Genomic DNA, 16,080 nt, shown 5'->3' on the forward strand with positions numbered 1-16,080 from the left:
AGTGACAAAAACAGACTCCACATTAAGGCCACAAGGAAAACTGCATAAAACCCAGAAAGTCCAAAAGGGAACAGTCCGTATTCCCTGATCAAAATGCAACTAAAACTTTCGTTAATGACAAAACCAATGACTCAAAAGGCACGTCACTTGGAAATTTTAAACCTTGCTCCTGAACGATCCTTCGACCAAACAGGATAATATGAGCCAAAATCACAGAGCTTCCAGCAGTGATGATACAGAAAACATATTTGATCAGAACTTAAGAAAAAGCTCTTCCACGTGAAACACTTTTTGGAAAAGAACATAAGCAAATGAATCAAGCATACAAATCAAACACCGAAGAAAACGGACAACCTGAAAAAAACGAAAGGAAGTTTTAACTGTAAGCAAAAAGCGATGAGTTACAAGGCAGAGAAGCAGAAAAATGAACTTAACGAGAACATCTTAAAGCCGAATCTGTGAAGAACAGCGAGAGTCATAAAGGAATCGGTACGGTCGGCCCTTGAACAAGTGGTGTCCAGGCTTCAGGAAGGCTTCCAGCCAGCAGGCGGCCATCACTGGCCGAGCCTCTGGGGAGGCGCAGGTTACACACAGATTTCTGGCCGTGCAGGGCGACAGTGAGCCCACCCCCCACTGTGTTCAACGGCCAAGTGTAGCAGCTAACCCAACCAAGCAGCGGTGGGAGCAAACGGGAGGGAAATAGCCCCAGAGACCAAGAAAATTAAGACTCATAAGAGACCATTTTCCTCGAGTCTATGTGAATTAATCTGGCAGCCCGGATGAGACTGATATTTTTCTGGGAAAATGTGTGTGATTTAGAAGACTGACCCCAACAGAGAAAACTTAAAAAAGAACTCTCTTTCTTAAAACGGAAACAAAACAAACCAACAAAAAAGCCCCAGCCCCCTCCCCCACAAGCTTCACAGGGGAACTCTACTTGCCCCGTAAAGACCTCGTAATTCAAAATAAAAATAATAAAAAGTGAAAACACCGTGTAATTCAATATTATCAAACTATTCTTGAGAACACACAAGATGTCTTTTTTTTTTCTATTTTTAACGTTTATTTATTTATTTTGAGGGGGGCAGGAGGGACAGAGAGAGAGGGAAAGAGAGAATCCCAAGCAGTCTCCGTGCCATCAGTGCAGAGCCCAACACGGGGCCCGACCCCACGCACCGTGAGATCATGAGCTGAGCCGAAATTAAGACAGGCTTAACGGCCTGGGTCCCCCAGGCGCCCTGAGAACACCGAAGATTCCTAAGTGACCTTCACGAAGCAAGCGCAGCACTGGTACCAAACCCCGAAGAAGGCACGGATCCACCTGACTTGTAACGAGCAGCACACGGACGCTGAAGTAAACGAGAGCAGGAGCACCGGGCGGCCCTTCCACGCATTACGTATCAGACCGCGCGAGGCACGTCCACTGGGTCAAGAGCGCACCACCCTCAGCGACAACACCAGTATGGGGTCTCACGTTTACGTACCCAAGGAGAGACGTGCTGCGATTGTCCCACACATGATCTTCAGAAAGGGAACTGACCGATTTCAACGGTGATTTTTGCTTCAAAAGGAAAAAACACAAGAGAAAGGACAGGCTCTTCCTGGGCTCGTGACACATTTGTACCTTACTCCAAAAGCCACGCCCACCAGGCGCCCATGACAACCGCAGCTAGTCACTGCCTAACAGTGCGGGAACCGGCCCCCACGACTGGTAACAGGCAGAACCCAGGGACGAGACTGGAGAGGGAGGGGTACACAGCACTGCCTGCTCTGCCTGGACACCTGAGAACCCACGATAACCACACTAAACCACAGGACGGCCCAGCGAGGTAGCAGGGGACCGAGTTTTATGCAGATACCGACAGGATTCGCACACGCTCACGCAGACAGAGGACAGCACGGAAAAGGCTCCTCGCGGTAAAAAGGCCAAAACTTCCTGCAAAGAAAGCGCGGCGATTCTGAAGAAGAACGCAAAAGGGGACCAAAACGAGTGGGAAGATAAGCCACAGCTCGAGCGGAAGTCTCGGGATCACAAAGATGTCACTCTCCCGAGTCAACTTACAGCTTCACCACAAGTCCGACCTGAAACCAACCCGAAACCAACCTGAAACCAAGCTGGTTTGGGGGTTCTGAGTGTGCGCACTTGTGTTTGGTCGACGGGCTGGGCAAACAGACAGGCTAATTCAAAGTCCACATGAAGACAATCTAGAAAACGCCCCCCACAATCAGGACAGACGAGCACTGTGTTCTCAGAGATGTGAAAACACACAGTAAGGCGTCAGTAACTGAAGCAGCGTCTACATCTGCACACGCGGACAAGGGAACAGCTCGCAGAAAACAAACACCGTCAAGTCAACAAAGAGCGAAAAGTTGGGAGACATCACACGCCTGGACTTCAAAATACATCACAAAACCACAGAAGTTAGAACAGTAGCAACTAGCATGCAGACAGACATATGGACCAACACAACAGAGAGCCCAGGAATAAACCCACACAGCCAACTGACCTTCGACACGCGTGCCGAGAATACACGGCAGGGAAAGGACAGTCCCTTCAACGAAAGGTGCCGGGAGCACTGAAGCCACACATGCAAAAATGAAACTGGAGCCCATCTTACACCATGCACAAAACCAACTCAAAATTAAAAATGCAAATGTTTATAAGACCCAGACTGTAAAACTCCTAGAAGAAAGCCTAGGGGGAAGCTTCACGACATCGGTCTTGGCAACGACTTCATGGAGCACAAGACAACAAAAACAGAGAAATGTCACTTCATCAAACTAAGAGGCGTCTGCAGACCCAAGCAAACCATCAACAGAGTGAGAAGGCACCCAAGGAACACGACGTGTGCAAGCCAGAGATCTGATGAGGGGCTAATCTCCAAACCATACGAGGAAATGCTACAGCTCAACGGTAAAAGATAATGACATAACTCAATTATAAAACGGGCTGAGGACTTGAACAGACATTTCTCCAAAAAGACATACAAATGGCCAACAAATACGTGAAAGGATGCCCAACACCACTAATTACCAGGGAAATGGAAGTCAAAACCAGTATGAGATACTACGTCGCGTCCGTCAGGATGACTATCAAAAAACCAAAAGCTACCAAGCGTCGGGGAGGATGTAGAGAAACTGCAACCTGTACACACGGTTCATGCAAAACGGCACGGCCACTGTGCAAAACGGCGTGGGGCTTCCACAAAAGAATAAAACTGGAACCACCAAATGACCCGGCAACCCCACGTCTCCGTATTTACCCAAAAGAACTGAAACCAGGATGTCGCAAAGAGAGGGCAGCACTCCCGTGCTCACGGCAGCACCCTTCACAGGGGCCGATACAGAAACCACCTCCACACCCATCCACAGAGAAACGTCACCTCCACACCACGGAATGTTATTCAGCCTCGAAAAAGAAGGAAGGTCTGTAACACGCGCCAGCACAGATGAGCCGTGAGGACGCTGTGCTCGGTGCCATCGGCCAGTCACAGGACAGACACCGCACGACGACATTACACGACGCATCTGAACTAGCCAAATTCACGGAGTCGGGGGCACGGCGGCCGGGACTGAGCGGAGGGGGAAACTGGGAGCTGCTCATCAACGGACACAAAGCTTCGGTCGAGCGAGACGAGTACGGCCGAGAGATGGGCTCTACGACACCGGGCCTCTGGTCAGCAACACGCTCCATACACACCTGCATTTAAGACTGCAGGCTTCGCGCTGAGTGTTCTCGCCGTTAGGAAAAAACACACCTTTAAGAAAAACCTAAACAGAGATGGGAATTCAGGGCATGACTAAGCTAGAACCTAAAACTGGCAGGGTAAGACCATCGGGATGGGACTCCTGCTGAAGCATCTGGAAAAGGCTAGTCGGACTCGTACCTCACACCACACACCGTAACAGACACACGGATGGAAACTTTAAAAATAAAACCGCGAACACTAGGAGAAAACTGCATTGCTTTGTAAACGCGAAAAGCAGCCCTTGTTAACTATACTCAAAAGCCAAAGCCACGATATAAATGTTGATGAACTGAACCACAGAAGAGCTTCTAGATGGCGAAAGAGAAACAATAACCAGAGAAGGCAAGTGACCTAATGCATCTGACACTCAAAGAGCTAATTTCCATAGGATATAGGAAAAAGATCAACAACACGCTTTGTAAAAATGAACAAAGAAACAAAGTGCACAAACAAAATACAAATGACTCTTCGATGCATAAAAAGATAGCACACTTATTCCTAACGAAGGGAATCCAGACGTGTCCCCATCTGAAGCTTGCTCACTGCCAGCACGGAGAGCACGGGGGCAGTCGGGCGCCTCTCGGCCTTCCCGGGGCACAAAACACACTGCGCTCGGGAAGGCGGGTTGGCAGCGTGCCTCATAACCCAAAAAGCATGTCTCTCTGGGCCAGAGTCTGCACTGCAGGGCACCTACCCTGCACACACACTGTCCTTAAACAGGGACGAAGGCTGTTCCTTCTGTAACACGCGAGGACCGGAAAGCACCTACGCTGCCACCAACAAAGGGCTACTGAGCTGATTCTGGCACATCCGTGCTGGAAACACCCTGTAGCTGTGCTCAAAAGGAAAAAGAGAAGCCCTCTGTGTCAGTATAGAAAGATCTCCAGGGCATTTTGTTTAGAAGGAGGAAACAAACACCAAGGCGCACGGACTTGTCAGCACACGACTCGCGAGACACAAAGGAAAAATGTTTGGCTGATACTGATATTCACAGACCGGGCAGCGTAGATCAGAAACCAGGAACAGCGTCACCTGTGGAGCTGAGGACGGGGCCGGCTGCCACGGGGGGACTTGGAACTCTGGGCCGCGTGCGTGCTCGCGGACCACATAAGCCGTTCGAAGTGCAGAAATGCGAGGGCAGCGGAAGGGTTCCCTGCGGTGCATCCACACCGCAGAGCAGGACTCAGTCACGAAAAGAAACAAACTGCTGATACATGTGGCAACCTTGGGAGATCTCCAGGGAGCTGCGCCAAGGGACAGAGCCAGTCCCCAGAGGAAACATGCCATACGGGACTCCGTTTAGGTGACACTCTTGACGTGACACTGGAGCAAGAAGGGCGCATTGGCCGGTCCCAGGAGTTGGGGGGCGGGGGGGGGGGGGGGGGGGGGGGCAGGGCAGGAAGATGGGCGTGGCTGTCCAAGAGCCACACGGGAGGGGTCCTCTCAGCGGCAGAAAGGAAAACAGCCTGTGCTTGAACTGCAATCCTGGGTGTGACAGCACACGACGGCTTTGCAAGACATCACCGCTGGGGAAACCGGGGAAGGGTCCACAGGATGGCTCAGAATTCTTTCTCACAGCGACATGTGAGTGTACCATTGTCACGAAATTAAACACGTAACAGAAAAAAGGCACCAGGCTGTCCGTCTCTGTGCCCGGAGTCACTGAGTGGGCAGAGCAGGGGCCGTATTCACTCTGAGCTGGTTTCCTGAGCACCTGCCTCCTGGAATGTGGGACTAGACAGGGCCCAAGCTCTCTGTGCACAGGGGACCCCCCAGGAGGAAGAGGGAGGAAGCCCAGGAGAGGAGGGTGTTCTTCCAAATGCACAAAGTCGCCTGGCCAGGCGGTGTGAGCATCAGCAGAGCTGGCCACCAAGTCTGGTTCCCTCCCTCGGGAAGCAGGGCGGCACCACTGTCCCCGGCCCCCTGAGGCAGAACCACCGCAGTCCTTCCGGACAACGAGTTGGGAACAAAAGCAACCCAGCTCCCTTCTGAGCCAAGCGTTTAGTTCCCAGGACCAGAGCCCCAGAGTTCTTTCCCTGTGGCGGGAAGGCTACATTCTCAACGGTGCCTGCTCGGTCAGCCTGGGTCTCTGACGGCACCGAGCCCGTCCGGCCGATCCCTGGGGGGTCGCCTGGGGGGACGCTGTTACCTACGGCGGAGGCGAGAGCCAGCCTGTATCCTTAGGACCCCCACCCACCCGATCACATCCGCGCCTACACCCGTCTGTCTGACCTCACCCCCGCCAACCTGGCCCTCCTCCACGCTGCCCGTGGGGCCCCTCTCCCACGACGGCCTCCACACCCTCCTGCAGGTGGCCAGAGGCACAGAGGTAGCAGGTGGTCCGCCCCAACGTGCCGTCAGACCGGGAGGCCGGGCACGGCTGGGGCCACAGGGGCAGGCAGCTCTGGCCTCTGCCCCCCGCGTGTAGCATGAGTGCCGAACCAGGTTCACAACTGTCCCCGGTGACAGAATCCCTCCTTCGGACGCACGGTACTGGAAAGTACAGGTGACACATGAATCCAGAGCTGTTCTGGGTAACAGGAGGGGGCGCACAGGGCAGGGGTGACTAGAGCCCCCGTGCCCGGTCCCCGTGAGCGATGTCAAACCTGCTGGCCTAGCAGCTCTCCACACTCCAGGCTCCAGGGTGCCACCGGGCAACCAGCGAAAGACAGAGCCCAGATTCCACGGCCCACACGCGGGCTTCCACTCCCAGCTCTGCCGAGCTTGCTTCCGGCCTTGGGAGAACGAAGTCCCCTCTCGCAGTCCAAGAGAAGGGACCCGCCCACTGCCCTGCTCCCATCAGTGACACGAAGACCACCCACCGTGCACTCGGCTCAGAGCCCGAGGCACTCCTCAGGGCCCCCGCGGCACTGCGCACCCACCTGCCAAAGGTCCGTGGCGGCCGGCTCACCCCTGTCCCGGGAAGCAGGGAGCTGGGAGTCACCCCTTCCCCAACCCGCCCCGCCCCGGCTCCAGCTCCAAGAGCCCTCTCCTTTTGCTGTGAGGAGTGCACACGGCACACGTGAGTACCCTGCTCAGGGCGGGCCCACCCATGCTCTCAGCGCCCCTCACAGCTTCCCACCCGCAGGAGATGTGGGGGTGACCCCAGGTGCACCAAGGGCCCAGCAGAGGGTAACAGCCCTTTCCAACTGCTAGCTGGTGCTTGCACAAGTGTCTATCGAGCGCCTACTATGTGCCAATCCCTGCCTGGGGCCACGGGTGACCCAGGGGAGCGCACGGGGAGCCCGACACCACGGGCAGCGAGGAACCAGCCAGGTGAGACTCTGTGTGCCCTGCCCTCCCGAAGGACTCAAGCAGGCCCCACAGACGGGGCAGGCTTCCAGACAGCAGAACTCAACCCAGCCTTCACCTGGAGGGGACCACCCGGCAGGGCTGGCACCAGCTGTTCCAGACAGACAGACAGACAGCAGAGCTGACATCCGGCTCGGGAGGCCAAGAAGTCGGCAGGGCAGGCTGACCGAAGGCCGGAAAGGTGATCAGGTCAGACGGCGAGGAGCTGCAAAGCCGAGGGAGGGAGGCGGCCCTACCGTGCGAGCACCCCCCAAGTGCCGCCCGCAGGAGAGGGACGGACCGACCAGCACCACGCCTCGGCAAGGACAGCCACAGCCTGAGGAGTGAGCGAGGAGCCCCGGCTGGAGGCTGCAGACTCTCTGGACCCGGAGCCAGGAAGGAGGAGACGGGGCTCTGCCCCCACCACCGGCCCACACTCATTAGCACCCTCGCTGTGGGTGCCGCGGCAGGGGAAGGAGGTCAGACCTGAGTAATGAGTCCAACTCCTCGACTCTAAAAGCTGGTGCGGAGCAGGAGCCCAGCCCGGGAAGGGGGCTGTCGTGCTGAGTGGGTCTAATGTGGGGGAAGACTGATTCCGGGCTGTTGGTTCAAAAACATGCCCCCTTCCAAAGACTTGGCTGGGACGGATTATGGATCCCAGTGGAAGGCAGCCAAAGGTGGCCGGGGGTGCACCCATCTCCTCCGTGCTGCCTCTGTCCAGCACCTTAATGCCCCCACTGTCCCTCAGGGTGCCTGTCTGCCCCCTCTCCCGCCATCTTCCCCAGAGGCCATCTCCCCTCCTCCGTCACAGCCACCTGCAGCCCCAGTGTCCCCTGCGGGCCCAGTCTGCACCCCTCAGACCACACCCAGGGTCTGCCCCGGGGGACAGGAGGACACACGTGAACAGGTGGGTGCCCAAGCGTGGCACCAGGCCCCAAAGCCCTGAGAATGCTGACTCAGTGACAGGACATCTTTCCATGGGTCGGGGAGAGCCAGCCACCAGCCACCGATGAGCTCATTCCATCCCCCCACCCGCTTCCATCCAGCCTCACTGGTCCGCCTCGGCCTCCAGTCCCCAGGTGCTAGTTTGCACTTTGATACCTGGGTTCCCTAAAGCCCTCAGACCTTTGCCAAGCTCTCCTTTAGAATGAGCCCGATGGCAGCTCCAAATGGGAGAGGGGCCCAGGATTAAGTCTGTATAACATAATCACGGCACCATTAACACGGCCACTAACTCACAGGGCATCCTTCAGGGCGGAGGCGCCTTCCAGTCCCCAAGCAGTGGGACAAGAATGCGGGGCAGACGGGGCAGCTCAGGGATGACCAGACGGGTCCCTTATGGGCCTGTGCCTGTGGATGAGCTACCCAGCCCGGGGAAGTCTCCTGATCTGAGGAACACAAGGAGCCCAGCAGGGGCCAAGCAGACACCAGAGGTCAATAATCAGGGGTGACTACGGTCGGTCCCCCCGCATTCCTGCTAATCCAACTCGAAAACGACCCACACCTCACCTTCCCCGTCCAGCAGAGCCGGCCCTCCGAAGGGGGGGTTCCAGCTGGAGGTCACTCAGAAGGGGGGCACTCCCTCAGCCCCACAGCACCCCCCCTCGCCGCACCCTGGGCACCCCTCCCCCACCCCAGGGCTTCAGTGTCCGCCCCTGCGACGGCCCCCGCTGCCCGGATAGCTGCAGGACCACAAAGGGCCAGCTCGGGGACACACTAATGAGGACATCAGTCAGCACGCTACAACTAAGACCCTGGGTTGCCACATCTGCAGGGCCTCACTGTTTCCGTAGCAGGATGCTAACTCAGTCAGGGCTGGTCCCAGTCCCCTCTCAGGGGACATCAGAGACAGAAAATAAGACCATTTCCCGTCGATCCATTAAAGAAAACAGTAAAGGTTTACCGGGCCAGAGCTCCAGGCTGGGGGCTCATGGGGTCAGCGTGACGACCAGGCTCTGCTCTCCCAAAGCAGGAGCCCCGCGAGCACCCCACCATCCTGGTCCCCGGCCCGTGATCCCTCCACCGAGGGGATCTGCGGCACTGTTACACCACCACGGACCCAGCCACGTGATACTGAGCCACGGGGCCCATAGGCCTGGACCTCCCACTGCCCCTGGCAGCCTCCCACCACCAGCCCTGGGTGCCATCTGGCCCAGACCCCTGCTCCGCCCCCCAGCCTAGTTCCCCCAGCGATCCTCAGCCGGGCTGGCCTGTGGGAGACCTGCACCCCTTTATGCCTTCCCTCGTGTCTCCTGCTGCCTGCAGCCTCCTTCCCGCCCCCGAGCCCGGATGACGCTCAGCTTTCAAGAGTCAGTTGAGGCCTCACCAACACCCAGGACCCCTTCCCAGGTATGTACCCAGACCCTCCAGCCCCACCCACAGCCACACGCAGAGCGGGGGCCCTCTCTACACCCTCGCTGACCGCTCACTGTGACCTCACTCTGTGACATATGCACGGTAGCATCCTTGAGGACGCCAGGAAAGCCGTCGGGGCGGCCCCCAGCTGCTCACCACGTACCCTGAGCCTCTGTGCAAGATCCGGCCTTCGAAACTCCCGGAAGAGTGTTCCACACCTCAGATGGCAGCCCTGAGCAGAGACCGTGGGAGGGGCCCTGCCAGAGATCCTGTGCGTTCAGGCACCGGCCCAGCACACCTGTAAGGACACCTGCAGCCCCCCAAACTGGGTCGAGTCCTGACGAGGCTTCCCCAAGCCTGGGGCGGACCTACAAGCGGGGAAGGGCTCCACCCAGTGTGGTTTGGGTTTGAAGCCAAGTGTGGAATTACCTTTCCTTTACTTCACACCTGTCCCAGCCCTTACTAGGGTTTCGGGCTGACGGGGACAATCCCACAGCTGTAACAGGCTGCGGAGGACAGCCCTGGATTGCAGGGAACGCACGGAACCAAGGGCCCCCGGGAGACACCACTGTCCCCGTTGCTCGGCTGGCTCAGGCACCTGCAAGGCACCGGGTTCAGCTCGTTGGCGAGTCCTGTTTTCTCCACCGGGATGTGGGCCAAGACAACTAACTCCCTTCCTAGGAGAGGTTCCCTGGCCCCACAGGAGCGCTGACCGCAGGTTCCAGCCGGCTGTGTCACAACCAACCTCACTTCTTCAACAAACAGCCACCAGCAGCTACCGGCTCCAGGCCTGGGCCACAGACGGGCTGCCATTCACAGGCACGGCTCCCGTGGGTCGGGGGTCGGGGGGCAGGCCGGCTGCATCTGCCACGGAGGCCCAGCTCGGGTGCAGGAGGAGCCCTCCCTGGGCCCCAGGCCGCCACCTGGAAACAGGTACAGTAACTCTCGTCACCTGCCTCCGCACGCCCAAGCGGGATCAGGCTGCTCACGGCAGGGCGCAGAAGCACAGGCCGGCACCAAGGCTGAACCGCCAGACGTTTGGCCGCGCAGGAGGGCCCCCACCCCATCCCTTTGGTCTGTCTGCTCTGTCACCCAGGCTGCGGCACGGGCCCGGGGTCGGCTCAGGAGACAGGCGGCGCAGGGCGGCCGGGGGCGCAGAACCGGAGTCCAACAGGACGCCCACCTTCAGATTCCCAGCGAGTCCGCCCGACTGTCGCCACCCGAACCGGATTCTGACAAACGGCATCGACTCCAGCCGCCCTGAGCCGCACACTCGGTTCCACTTGCACACACACGGCAGTCAGAACGGATCCAGTGACCACACACACAGCGTGTAAGTTAAGTAAGTAAGGCCTCGGCCTTGGCCAGCTGTTCACACCCCAAACAGGAGTAACAACAAGGTGCCCGAACCTTGGAAGCTTCGGTGTCCCAGGCTGGATGGGTGGTACCTTAGGACTTCACAGTTAAGGGACGTGGGGCAAGTCTCCTTTCCTGTGCCTCAGTTTCTTCATCTGTACTATGAAAACATAAGAGGCCCTGTCCCGGGCTCACTGTGGAAATGAACTGAGCTGGGGAGCCTAAACAGCTGAGGACCAGAGCCTGGCCCCCAGAGCACCACGTGAGCACGGCAGGTACGACTAGTGTTAAACCCCCACGACACCCACCCACCCTTCCTGGCCGACCAGACATCACCGTGCTGCCTGGCCCAGCTCAAAGCCCATGACCTGCGAAGCCCCCCTTCTCTGCGACCCCGGAAAGACCCCTCCCTTCTCTGAGACCCCGGGAAGACTCCCCCCTTCTCTGGGACCCCGGGAAGACCCCTCCCTTCTCTGGGACCCCGGGAAGACCCCCCCCTTCTCTGGGACCCGGGGAAGACCCCTCCCTTCTCTGGGACCCCGGGAAGACCCCCCCTTCTCTGGGACCCCGGGAAGACCCCCCCCTTCTCTGGGACCCCCGGAAGACCCCTCCCTTCTCTGTGACCCCGGGAAGACCCCCCCCTTCTCTGGGACCCCGGGAAGACCCCTCCCTTCTCTGGGACCCCGGGAAGACCCCTCCCTTCTCTGGGACCCCGGGAAGACCCCTCCCTTCTCTGGGACCCCGGGAAGACCCCTCCCTTCTCTGGGACCCCGGGGAGACCCCCCTTCTCTGGGACCCCGGGAAGACCCCTCCCTTCTCTGGGACCCCGGGAAGACCCCCCCCTTCTCTGGGACCCCGGGAAGACCCCTCCCTTCTCTGGGACCCCGGGAAGACCCCCCCCTTCTCTGGGACCCCGGGAAGACCCCTCCCTTCTCTGGGACCCCGGGAAGACCCCCCCTTCTCTGGGACCCTGGGAAGACCCCCTCTTCTCTGGGACCCCGGGAAGACCCCTCCTTCTCTGGGACCCCGGGAAGACCCCTCCCTTCTCTGGGACCCCGGAAGACCCCCCCTTCTCTGGGACCCTGGGAACCCCTCCCCCTTCTCTGGGAGCCTGCAGCACACATCCATCCTTGTCGTTAAGGGCCCAGGGAGTGCTTGGTCCAGTATGAGTCTTCTCTCCCCAACCGGAAGGTAACCGAAAGGTAAGCTGGCCTCCTTGCCTCTAGCTTCCCCTCGTCTTGAACACACGCCCAGCCATGATTGCATTTCTCAGCATGCACTCTTTGCTGCCCTGTGTCACCAGTCCACTCTCTCATCGCAGCCTGCTGGGCGCCCACACCACTCCAGACTCTAGGCTAGGCACCCAAGATGCAAGGGTGACCAAGACGGAGGTCCCTATGCCCCAGGGGCTCTCAGCCACGTGTGCGAGATAAACACACACACACACACACACACACACACACACACACACACGGATCACTTCAGTGCAGCAGAGAAGGCAAGCTAAGCATCGGGGCCCTGGGCCACGAGCCTGTGGGTGAACCTCATCCAGGGGAGGCAGGGGACAGGAAGGTTCCAAAGGGGATATCAGGAACACTAGGGCATTCCAAGCAGAGGACCTAACTGTCATGTCGGTGAAAAAACGACGTGGGATGCAGGAAACAAAGCATCCGAACTGGCTGGGTACCTGAAGCAGGCCGTGGAAGATGTGACTGGAGGGACAGGCAGCAGCCACACCCCGACCTTCACCCTGCAGGCTGCAGGGAGCTGGAGAAGGGGCTTAAGGACGCCTGCCTGCCTGTGAGCCAGCAGACAGCAGCTCCTGTGGCCAGGCACCCATCTCACCCGCACAGGGAAGTCATCTGGACACAGGGCAGCCAGGCCAACGGAGGACAGATGTGGAGGTGGCCCGGCCAAAGCGCCACTCTTCCAGGAAGCCTTCTCGGATCTGCCCATCTCCCACAGCCGCCTGCAATGGCGACTTGGCTCCTGATCCCGTGCTGTCCTGGGCAGGCATTTGCTGCACCAGATTTCTACCGAGGACCCAGCACAGGAGAGGCGGAACCTCACCAGAGTACCCTCTTAAACAGGCTGGACACTGCAAGACTGACGAGCGTCACCTGTGTCTTTCACCCAAACTCGGTGCCCCTGCTGGGGTAGAGTGGAGAACCCCCATCCCTGCCTCCCAGGAACGGCACACACACGTGGCAGTGACAGAACAGGAGAAGCCACAAAGGCAGGGAGGCAAACCCTGGCGGGAGAGGTAGTCAGGAGAGCACCCCAGCCCCCAGAACTGGGAGCAGGGCCGAGGCGGGCAGCGGAGGGAGGGGGCCAGGTGAGGCTGCGATGGCAGAGGCCTATCTCGTCCAGCGGCCAGGCCCGCAGAACTTTCTGCGACGGGGCAGCGTTCCATACCTGTGCCACGCGTGGCTGCTGCCACCACGCCGGACGGCGCACACGGAGCCCCGGGCCCCGGAGCAGTGAGTGAGGTCCCCGACAGGAGGCCCCAGCTGGGCTCCCACGGGGCCAGGTCACACCTGGTCACCTGCAGACTACTCGGGCGGGAGGACCTCGCGCTCAGAACCGGGAGGCGCCTCGTAAGCCAAAGGTGGCTGAGGGCAGAAAGGCGCGGAGGGGCCGCCCCCGAGGCCTTGTGGCCGAGGGCCGCCCCCTGCGCCCCACAAGTGGGAACCGAGGCCTCAGGGAGACCGCGCGCATGCGCCCTCAGGTGGGTCCCAGCCAGGGCGCCCTGGGGGCGGAGCCGGAGCGCCCCCGGCTCTCCCGTCCGCCCCGCCCCCGTCCACCCGGGCCTCCCGCCGAGACCACGCCCCCTTGTGACCACGCCCCGCACCGGCCCCGCCCACCTCCCGCGGCCAGCCCCTCCCTCGGAGGCCCCACCCCCTCGCCCCGCCCCCGCAGGCCCCGCGCGCCCCTCCCGACCCCCGACCCCCGCACCCCCACACCTCGGGCCGCGCGCCCTTCCCGGAAGGGCCCCCCTGGCCCTGCCTGGCCCCGCGGCCTGACCCCGCCACCTCACCTGGGCCGGGGTGGTTCGCAGGCGCGCTCCGCTCGCTCTCGGCGGGAGGGGCGGTGCAGGGGGCGGAGCCGGGACCCAAACATCACGTGACGACCTCTCCCGCGCCGGGCGAACGCCGCGAGACCGCCCCCCGCGCCCCACCCTCCAGTCCCATCGGCCTCGGCGCCTTGCGCCAGCCAATGGCCACTCGAGCCGCGCCGCGCCGTGGACGGCGTGCGCCTCAGGACTACAAGTCCCAAACTGCCCCGCGTGGACGACCGGAAACGGCCGGAGACGGCGGCCGGCTGGGCCAGAAAGCCTTCTCTGACTGGAGCTCCTGGCTGGCGTCGAGGCCGTGGTCCTCGAGGGCCGCACAAGGGTCCCCGGAAACGCTCAGTCCCTTCCCCAGCCCCTTGAGGTGGCAGGTGCGCTGTCACCCCCGAGCCTCGGTCTCCCATCCGTGGAACCAAGGCGGGCGGGGGTGAGGAGGATGAGGATGAAAGTGAGCTTGGACAAGGCGAGCCCAGCCCTCAGCCTCAAAGGCCTTCGCCCCGGGTGGCAGCCCCGCGGGGCCTCTGCCCAGGAGCGGCACTTGGCCCTCTAGAGACCTTCGTGGGGTCGGGCTCCCTCCTGCACGCTGCCTGCGCCCCCTGAAGAGCTGGACCGGTGGCTGTGTGCCCTCCGGCCCGCATGCCCTGTGCCTGAGCCTGCTTGCCCACAGGCGAGCCCAGAGCCGCCGCTGGGGCTGGGTCCTTCCCGCCTCCGTACCAGCCCTGCCTCCTCGGCCCAGGTCCAAGGCAGCGTCCTAACAACTGCTGGTGATCAGGCCTGGAGGGGTGTGGGCAGGGTTGTCCCCACAAGGCCAAGCATCTCCATGCAGGGGTTGGGCGCGGGCCGCCTCCTGTCTGCCAGGACTCCTGGATCGCCCTGCTCCCTGATGCCCGTGACATTACGGGATCTTCAGTTTGGGCACAGATGTGCGTGTGAACAAGTCCTGGGTACGTGTGTGCACGGCACACAAGTGCAAGGCCGTGCACATGGACACTGGGCAAATGCGTGTGCACGACACAAGTGTGAACACAAGGGTGTGCAGCGGGTATGCTCGGATGGGAGCAGGGGGATGATTGTGTGTGGTACGTGTGTGTGCTTGTGTGTTGCCCGCACGGGTGGGGAGGAAGAGGCGACAAGAGCAGGCCAGCACACGTTGGCTCAGATCAGCCTGTGCCGGGGCTGGGCCTCGTGTGCTCACCACAGCCTTGGGGCCGATGGCCTGTGCCCGTTTCACAGGCCAACCCGACTTCCGTCAGAGCTCGTGCCCTGCCCCCAGGACAGCTGGAATGCAAAGGAAGCCAGTCCCTTGCCCTGCAGAGGCCGTGATGGTGACTGCTGACCACAGCTTAGGCCCTTCCAGGGAGAGGTCTCCCGAGACAGATGCCCGCCTGAGAGCCGGACGCTTTGGCTCTGCTGGAGTGTGAGGCCAACCACTGGGCTGAACTCTATGGCCCACAGGACGAGTGACAGGCATCGGCTCCTGCAGGGAGGGTTGTTACCTGAGAGCAGGGATTGGCTTAGCTCAGAGCCCCCCCCCCCCCCCCCCACCGTGTGGATCTTCCCTTTAGGCCTCAGCAGGGGCGTGAGCCACAAGGTTAGGGATGGGTGGAGGGTCTCCAGAAGGAGCCTCCGTGCAGCTCCCACTAAAGCCGCCCTGGAAATGCTTGCTCTGGCTTCAGGAGCAACACGGGCTTCTCCATGGTTATGCTGGATCTCCGGGTCAAACACTGTCAGCGTGGGGTCTGCAGTGAGCCACCCTCCCCCACCCTTGCTCTCCATGCTCTGGAGCCTGGCTCCCTCACCCCTGCCCAGACTGCAAGGTTTGCAGGTCCGCACTGCTCCCGTAGCCCTCATTTGTCCATCCATCAAGTCTCGTGAGCACCTGACTCACTGTGGCCCAGTCTCCAGTTGTCCCTTACGGACAGAACTCCAGTTTTGTTCAGGGCGGGAATGTGCCCAGCGTCACTGGCAGCTAGAGCTGGCCATGTGACCGTCCTGACGGGGGGATGATGGGAGAAGGCACAGTAGTCTTCAGGCCCCCCCAAAAGGGATGGAGGAGGCCGGCCAGCTCATCTGACTGTCCTGCTCCCTTCTGTCCCAGCCCAGAGTGTGGGCAGTGTGCAGAGGACAGCAGCTATTCCGGGAGGAAGAAGATGGGTCCCAAGCCGAGGACGGGGAGCCTCTGCCCCAAGTGTGCCCCCAGACTCATCGTCACGGGAGAAACAGGCCCCTGCTTCCTTCGTGCTGCTGATGACACCGTTC

General features: G+C 60.2%; 1 protein-coding gene across 8 annotated transcripts in view; it reads right to left on the minus strand.

Moving 5' to 3' along the window:
* The window catches only part of TSNARE1 (t-SNARE domain containing 1), a 140,486-nt gene extending 126,650 nt beyond the window's left edge, over nucleotides 1–13,836 (minus strand). For 5 of the 8 annotated variants that reach the window (XM_042923799.1, XM_042923797.1, XM_042923796.1 and 2 more), the window contains exon 1: nucleotides 13,789–13,836. The gene's annotated coding sequence lies outside the window, so the exon portion shown is untranslated. Of the gene's footprint in view, nucleotides 1–13,166; nucleotides 13,367–13,788 lie in introns of those variants that run through there. The other 3 variants (XM_042923800.1, XM_042923795.1, XM_042923801.1) reach the window with 1 other exon arrangement.
* Between the last annotated feature and the right edge of the window lie 2,244 nt (nucleotides 13,837–16,080).

The sequence above is a fragment of the Panthera leo genome, chromosome F2, assembly GCF_018350215.1.
Source record: "Panthera leo isolate Ple1 chromosome F2, P.leo_Ple1_pat1.1, whole genome shotgun sequence".
NCBI lineage: Eukaryota > Metazoa > Chordata > Mammalia > Carnivora > Felidae > Panthera > Panthera leo.